Source organism: Momordica charantia, assembly GCF_013281855.1.
Source record: "Momordica charantia cultivar OHB3-1 chromosome 8 unlocalized genomic scaffold, Mcharantia_2.0 BLBB01000008.1, whole genome shotgun sequence".
NCBI lineage: Eukaryota > Viridiplantae > Streptophyta > Magnoliopsida > Cucurbitales > Cucurbitaceae > Momordica > Momordica charantia.
Window position 1 is genome coordinate 14,217,396 of NW_028275166.1, and position 7,840 is coordinate 14,225,235.

At 29.6% G+C, this 7,840-nt stretch overlaps 1 pseudogene; it reads right to left on the reverse strand.

Moving 5' to 3' along the window:
• Positions 1-2,004: 2,004 nt before the first annotated feature.
• On the reverse strand, positions 2,005-3,485 carry LOC148209582 (zinc-finger homeodomain protein 8 pseudogene; annotated as a pseudogene).
• Between the last annotated feature and the right edge of the window lie 4,355 nt (positions 3,486-7,840).

Sequence of the window (7,840 nt, forward strand, 5' to 3'; positions counted from 1 at the left end):
TGGGATTTAGTAGGCCAATCAACTTTATTGCTCCTCACCAACTAGGGATTTTCTAACCCTTTTTTCTTCCTTCCCCCATATCCCATCATTTTTCATTTTTCATTTTTTCCCATTTTGCCCATTCAAACATCTTTCATCTCGAGCTAGTTTCCTATATCCTAACACGTCGTAGATTTGAATCCTCATTCTTACCGTCTCTTTTATGCATCCTAAAAGTTCATTTGAGAATTGTTTCGATTTTCAGAAACATGAATTCTCCGAAAACACATATGGTAGACTGATAGGTAAGAATCGTCTTTCTCACTGTATTTGGATGAATTTTTGTTTAAAAAAAAATTGTTTTTTTCTCTTCTAAAGTCACATTTTAAATAGTGATCTTTAAATATTCTAACTTTTGCAAGCTATTCTATTTGTGTTCATGAAAATAGTTTTGAAAATAAAAGCTGTTTAGAACCATTTTTTAGAACCTTTTATTATATCTCGAAAAAAATGCAATATTATTTGGGTTAATTTGCACTTGTTTTTTTCCTTTTTGTAAATCTCACAATTTTTCTATTCCAGACCAGAAAAATATATATAATTTAACTTTTTTTAGTACAACATATATTTTAACTATTGAAGCTAGACTTAAATTAACAGTAATGTGAGTTTAGAGAGAGAAATTGAAAAAATAATAATAATAACACCACTTTAGAAACTTATTCTAAAATAAATTCCATACCTTTTTCAAATCAACTTTTTAAAAGAAGAATTCGTGATGTTATATCAAAAGCCTTCTTTTGCAAACACAATTTCAACATATTTTTTTTAAGGGGAAGAAAAAAAAAAGTCGCCTCTTAAATTCCATAATACAATATTTAATTTTTTGTAATTATATATATTGTATACTCTAGAAAGTTAGTGGAGCAAATTCAACTACGAAGACTTCGTCTACTTTGAGTTTCAACGAATTTGGGCCCTTTTTCAAGACTCAAAATTTAAAATTAAAAAAAAAAGCAAAAATAAATAAATAAGACAAAGATTAGGGCTGACTTCATGATTAATTATTTTATAATCAAAAGATTAAAAAGTGGTAATGAAAATCAATAGACAAGACACTTGAAAGTACAATTCCCATCATCACTATCATTAAATTATACACAAAAACATAAAATATAGTATCTAAGCTTACCTTAAAAGGGAAGTTTATTTATATATAACAAAGTTTAATAGCACATGCAACCATTAAAAATATTCTAAAAATAATAATAATAAAGTAACCCTAACTAAAAGCTAATGATTGATTTTTTTCTTAATCAAAATTAGAAAAAGTTAATTATAGGGTAGTTTTTTTTTTCCTCCCTTCTTCTTCTATCTAGTAAGCATCCAACAACTAAAGCTTTAAACTTTTTTTTTTTTTTATGATGATTTGTATAAAACCCCCAAAAGCTAAGAAACAAGAACAAAGATTGCTTTGCTTTTGTTTGTTTGTTTGCACTTTGAAAGAATATTAAAAAGCACTCAAGGATTCCCCTTTTGCTAATATAAGCATATTTTAATTATTATTAATCCCAAAAAAATATGCTCTTAATCATATGCATTATTCCATAAAATAATTTCCCCTCCCTCTTCTACAGTTTTCTTTTTTTTTTTTTTTTGTGAGAGAATTTTGGTACTGTGTTGTTCAAAGCTATAGGGATAATCTGGAATAATTTACAGGAACCATTACACTTTCTGCTGCTTTCTCTCAGACAGAAGATAAGAAGAAATCCCTCTCTCTCCTCTGTCTAGAGAGAGAAATCAGATTCATTAAACATTAACACCAAAAAAAACAAAACCCCATCTGGTTTTTTTGAAGATCAAGAACAGATTTGCATAATAATATTCATTGATTCCTAGAACCTGTTCTTGCCTAATTAAAATTCTCGATATTAGAAGGGGGAGGAAGAAGAACAGTAAAAAATGAATAATTGAGAAACTAATTAAGTAATTAATTAGAGTTTGCAAGTTAAATCCTCAGCAATATGAAGGTGATCGTGATCTTCTCGTTAATTTAATTAAAAACAAAATGAGAAAAGATTTGGAGTGGGAATTTTAGATTGAGAGAGTGATTAAGAAAATGAACTTAAAAACAAAAGAGAGCCAAAGAAAAAAAAAAGCTTACTCTGCTATCTCTGATTTCTCTAAGCAATCATCGATGGATCCATTTATTCAGATCAAGAGGAAGAAGAGGACCCATTTGCGGCGGCGTGGGGCTCGTCGCCGGCGCTGCCGTTAATTTTGTCGTCATCGGCGTCGGCATCGCCGGCGTTGATGTTCCGGGCGGCGGGGTCCTTTTTTCCGAGGGTGTTCTTGTTGTTGTGCATCCAAACTTTGAGAACGCCTCTGTCGACGGCGACGTCAGCGCAGAATTGTTGAATGATTTCGTCGTCTTTTTTCTGCATCTTCCAGCCCACTTTTTCTGCGAATTCGTACATCTTGTCCTTCTGATTTTGGGTGAATTTTGTTCTGAATCGTTTTCGAGAATTGGGGCTCGGAGTAAGGATCGAGTGGGGGACTCCGCCGCCGCCGCCTGCGGTCGTTTCCGGCAGCCCGCCGGAGAGGGCGAGAAGCATGTGGGGTGCGGACGGGTAGTACGACGAGGAGATCGGCGGAGGGGAGGCGGAGCTCGGGCTCCGGTGCGGCGGCGGAGGGTGGTGGCGGTGGTGGGGCTGGTACTCAATCACGTGGGTGGTGGTGGGAGTGGCGATTGGCTCCTCCGACTCGCGGCGGTGGAAGTTCCGGTGGCAGCCGCAGGCGGCGCATTTCATGGAGGTTGGATCGGCGGCGGTGGCGGTGGGGGAAGGCATGAACTCGCCGCACCCATCCAGCGCGTGGCCGCCCAAACTGGCGGCGTGGTTTTTCAGGCATTCCTTGTAGACAACCGGCGGCGATTGAGAAGGCGCCGCCGCCGTGTGGTGGTGGTGACGCTTGAGGACGCCGTTGCTGAACGGCGGAGCCGCCTTGGTAATCGGCGGGATTCTGGTGGGAGTGTCGTAGTCCGGTTCAGGGGATTTCACAGCTCCTCCTCCGGTGGAAATGGCGGCGGCGGTGGAAATGGAAATAGCAGGAGTCAAGTCCATGGCTCAAACATTTAAATTCATCAAAATTAACGAAAAAAATTTTTTTATTCCATAAAATAAAAATTAAATTAAATCCCCATCCCCAACCCAACAAAACACAACCTTTGAAAAGAAAATTCCGTCTGCAAACCCTTCAAAACCAAAGGAAGTTTCAAGAAAAAGGAAATTCAAAATTCAATTTCTATAACTGGAAAGCCCAAGCAACCCAAATCCCTGTTTGTTTCCAGAGAAAATTAGAGAGAAAATAGGGGACGAAAGGCCTTAGAAATTAGAAGTTAGAGACCAGAAACCAGCAAAAAGGAGAGACAGAAGAAGAAGAAGAGGGAAAAAGGAGATGATGATGAGCAGTGGTGACTGTTGATAATAATAATAATAATAATATTTTATTTAAAAAAAAAGGAAAAAAAGGGAAAAAAGGGGGGGGGGAAAAAGAAAAATCTGGGGTTTTGTGGTGGTGCTTGTAAACCCAAGTTAGTTTTTTAAACTTTAACTATGGTTTTGTAATGTGTGGTTAAGTTTTCAGAGAGTGGGGTCCACTTGAGGTTACATCTTTCTGAATGTGTAATAAATAAAAAGGCTGGGGTTTCATTTTGATTTCCATTTCAATTTCAATTTCGATTTCGATTTTCTTTTAAGTTAAAAAGAAAAAAAAAGTTAAAAATACTTATTTATGTACCTATTTTTGAAATGTTTCCAACTTAATTTATTTTAACTAATCTGAACATAGCTCTGGTTCAAGTACCTCTGACTTTGTGAAGGGATCACTTTGATCTTTATTTTAAAATTTTAACACAAACTCTACTTATAATAGAAATTCTTTAATATAAAGTCATGATTATATTTTAAAAAATATGTTGATGGTAGTGTGGTGTTGAAATTTTGATTAAAAAATGAGACTAAATAGTCACTTTTAAAAATTATATGAATCATAACGATAAATTTTAAATGTTTGCAGACGAAGATAAACCAAAGGTTAAAATATTAAAACTAAAACCAATTAGTAAAAGAAGCTAAAATGAACAAAAATAGTATTTAAAAGAAAAAAAAAGAAAGAAAAGGAAAGAAACATAGAAATAATTGACCGAGTTATGCGGGTATTGGGAATTTAAGACTCGGAGATTAGGGACCGAGTTGACCCAGTAATAATTTTGTGGCGGTTCAGTTTTAAGTTTTGTTCTCGCACAATTTGACTGTTGTCACTCATCCTTAATTTTGTCAACTTGGTTGCCCTTTTTTTCTCTTCTTTTCCTTTTTTCTTTTTATTTTATGTTAAAAAAATATTTTTATCCCGAAGTAAGTACTTAAACTTTATTTTCTACCAATTTCATTTTTGTATTTTCAAGTTGGTAATAATTTAGTCTTTGTAGTTTAAAGTTTGTAACGATTTAATCTCGTAAAAAGTTTTTGTCAAGTTTTTTATATATTTAAATCTATAAATTGATGAGAAACCTATTTATAAATTACAAATATGAAATTGTTATGTAACAAAAATCAACACATAATTTTGATGTTTATGATAGAGACTAAATTGTTACAAATTTTAAACAAGAGGAATTAAATTGTTGCATACTAAGATTTAGGACTAAATTGTTAACAATTTCAAAATACAGAGATTAAATCTTTATAAACTAAAGTTCATATACTAAATTGTTACTTTAACGAAAATATAGGGACCAAAAGCATTTTTTAATCTTTGTTTTATTAACACTTGTTTTTATTATATTTTAATTGGTATTTCGGATTATTTTTTATATATATGACTCGGAAAATAAGTCTAAATGATTTTGCATACAATTTTTCGGATATATATATTATGAAATTTTAATGGAAGATAGTTTACTTTTTTTTTATTCCTTCAAAATGTTTATTTTAAACACTTTTTAACTTTAGAAATGATAGTTTTATTTTTTAGCTTTTCATATGTTTGTTTTAATTTTTTTAATTTTAAAGGTCTTTATTATTATTTTATCACATAATATTTGTCCAATCAATATATATTTCCAGTTAACATATATCCACATATGTGGTTCTGATATTTAGTATGATGTTCATTGAACACTCTTTATTTTCTTTCAAGTAATGGGTCTTGGGTCTTGTATTAGATTTCCAACATAAATTGTATAAACATTTTCTATATATTTTCTATGTTAAATCCCACAAATATAACCAAATTGATTTTTTTCTCAAGGAAATAATCAAATTGGTTCAATGTAAATAATTTTAAAAATTTAATCATTTGACGACTATTGGTATTATATTTAAATCTCTACTGCTAATCAATCTTAATAATTTGTTTTAGTTTCTAAATTCATTATAATTATTTTCCCATTTGTGTTTAAGCTTAAAATTGACATTTATCTATCTTTCAATTATGTTGAAATCTAAATGGTCGTAGTCGGTAGGAGGTTGTTTGGTTCATAGGGTTTATTAAGTTAGAGTTGTTAAATTTGTATTTGTTAAGTCTATATTTCAATGAGAAAATAAGTTCGTTAAATCGAACTACTCACGGTTAAGCCTTGATTTATTAAAATTTAAAAGTGTGTTTTGTTGGTAGATTTGGAATTTATAATAGATAATAGATGAGGTATACATTTATTCGCTTAATTTTTTTTTCTAAATAACTATTTTATAAAAATAAATATTTAATTATTTTTATACAAATCTATTCGACATATAATTTCCACAAAAAGAATTTATCGACAGTTTGTTTAATTATGCATTCATGGTTTTTTACTTACCAATATATTTTTTTAATACAACACGTGGGACTAGAGATTTAAACTCATGATCTTTTGATCGAAAATAGGTATCTTAACTAGTTGAAATTCAAGTTGACTACTTGTCAATACATTTTAAATAATAATTAATAAATTGAACTAAATAACAAGTCCAAATGACGAACAAACTCCATTTGACTGATTTCTTCGTCTTTTTAATTTCACGTTACACTCATAAAGATCAAGAAATTTTTTTTGATATTTGAATTAATTATTATACTTGCAATTTTAATTAAATTCATTTACATATTTATCATTAAGAGTACCATTGAATTAATTTTTTCATTTAACCTAATATGTTTGATTAAAAAGTTAATATATTTTAGAATAATGACTAAAGACAAAATATGCACTGTAGCAAACTTTGAAAGCAAGGATAAAATATCCTAACAAATTAATGAAGTAAATATAAAGTAATATAGCAAAATCTGAAGAGTAAAGTTGTATATACGGTAGCGAATTTGAGTTTACCAAACTGTCGAACAAATATATTTGATTCTACTAATCCTACTCCTTAATTTCATAAAACACCCTATAAGATAGTATTATTTTATCACTACGAGCTTATTTCAACCATAATAGCTCATGTATAGCTCAAATATAAAATTTTAATCTCTAGATAATTTAAGAGTAAAATTGAAATATACACATGGATGTTACTGATAGTATTTTATATATATTATCTCTGAATGATATTCTCTATTTTATGACCAAAGCGCTACAAAATTATGGATAAATTTTACTTCATATCATAAATTTAATATGTATTCTAAAAAAATATCACAATCTTTTTTATTTTTCTGAAATGTGGCTATAGGTTTGACTTTTTCTTAGTGTCTTTTATATTATATTTTAATTTAAAACTTTCTACTATATTTAAAAAATATATAATTATTTTATGCTATTTATATAAATGCCAAAAACTATAAAACTTTTAAAAATTTAAAAGAAAAGTTAAAAACTTCACATATAATCCCGATTATAAATTTTATAGGTTAAAAAACACTTTTAGTCTAGTTTCGTTGAAATGACGATTTAGTTCCTCAACTTTCAAAAGTAACGATTTAGTCCTGTATTTTCAAATTGATAACAATTTACTCTCTAAAATTTAGCATGTAACAAGTTAGTCCTTCAAGTGTAAAGTGTGTAATGATTTAGTCTTTATTGTGAAACCTTTTGTTAAATTTCTTATATATGTAGATCAATAGATTGATAAAAAATTTCTTATATATGTAGATTGATAAATTGAGAAATGATCAAATTTATTTATAATTTACAAAAATTAATTCGTTATAGGATCAAAATTGACACTTAATTTTGATGAGAATTTTCGTGGTACAGACTAAATTGATACAAATTTTAAACTATAAGGATTAAATTGTTATATATTAAAGTTCAATAATTAAATTATTACCAATGTGAAAATATAGAGACTAAATCTTTACGATTAAAATTTCAAATACTAAATTGTTAGTTTAATAAAAGTACGAAGGACCGAATGTGATAAACCAATTTTATAATTTAACCTTACAATTTTTTTCTTTTTGAAGGCACACAAAATAAATCTTTCTCAATCAAGGATGGGTCAATGATTTTTGTAATTTTTTTTAGCATAATGGTGGAAATTTAAAACTCTGATTTCATGGGAATGAGTTATATAAGCTCTTACCGTAGTTTATATTGGCAATTTTTTTTAACACGTCATCTTATGACTTTTCAAATAATTTCATGCATGTTTTATATAAATAAACTCTTTGATCTATAAAAGAAAAATTATCCATGAATCGACGGATTAAGATATACTTGAAATTAGCATAAAATTAATAATATTTGAATCCTATAGGAATAAGTACGTCAACACCAAATAACACAACTAATTAAAATATTTATTTTTTACGAAAAATTCGAAGATTCAAATTTTCACGTTATTAGACTAAAAACAGATCCAATATGAATAAGCTT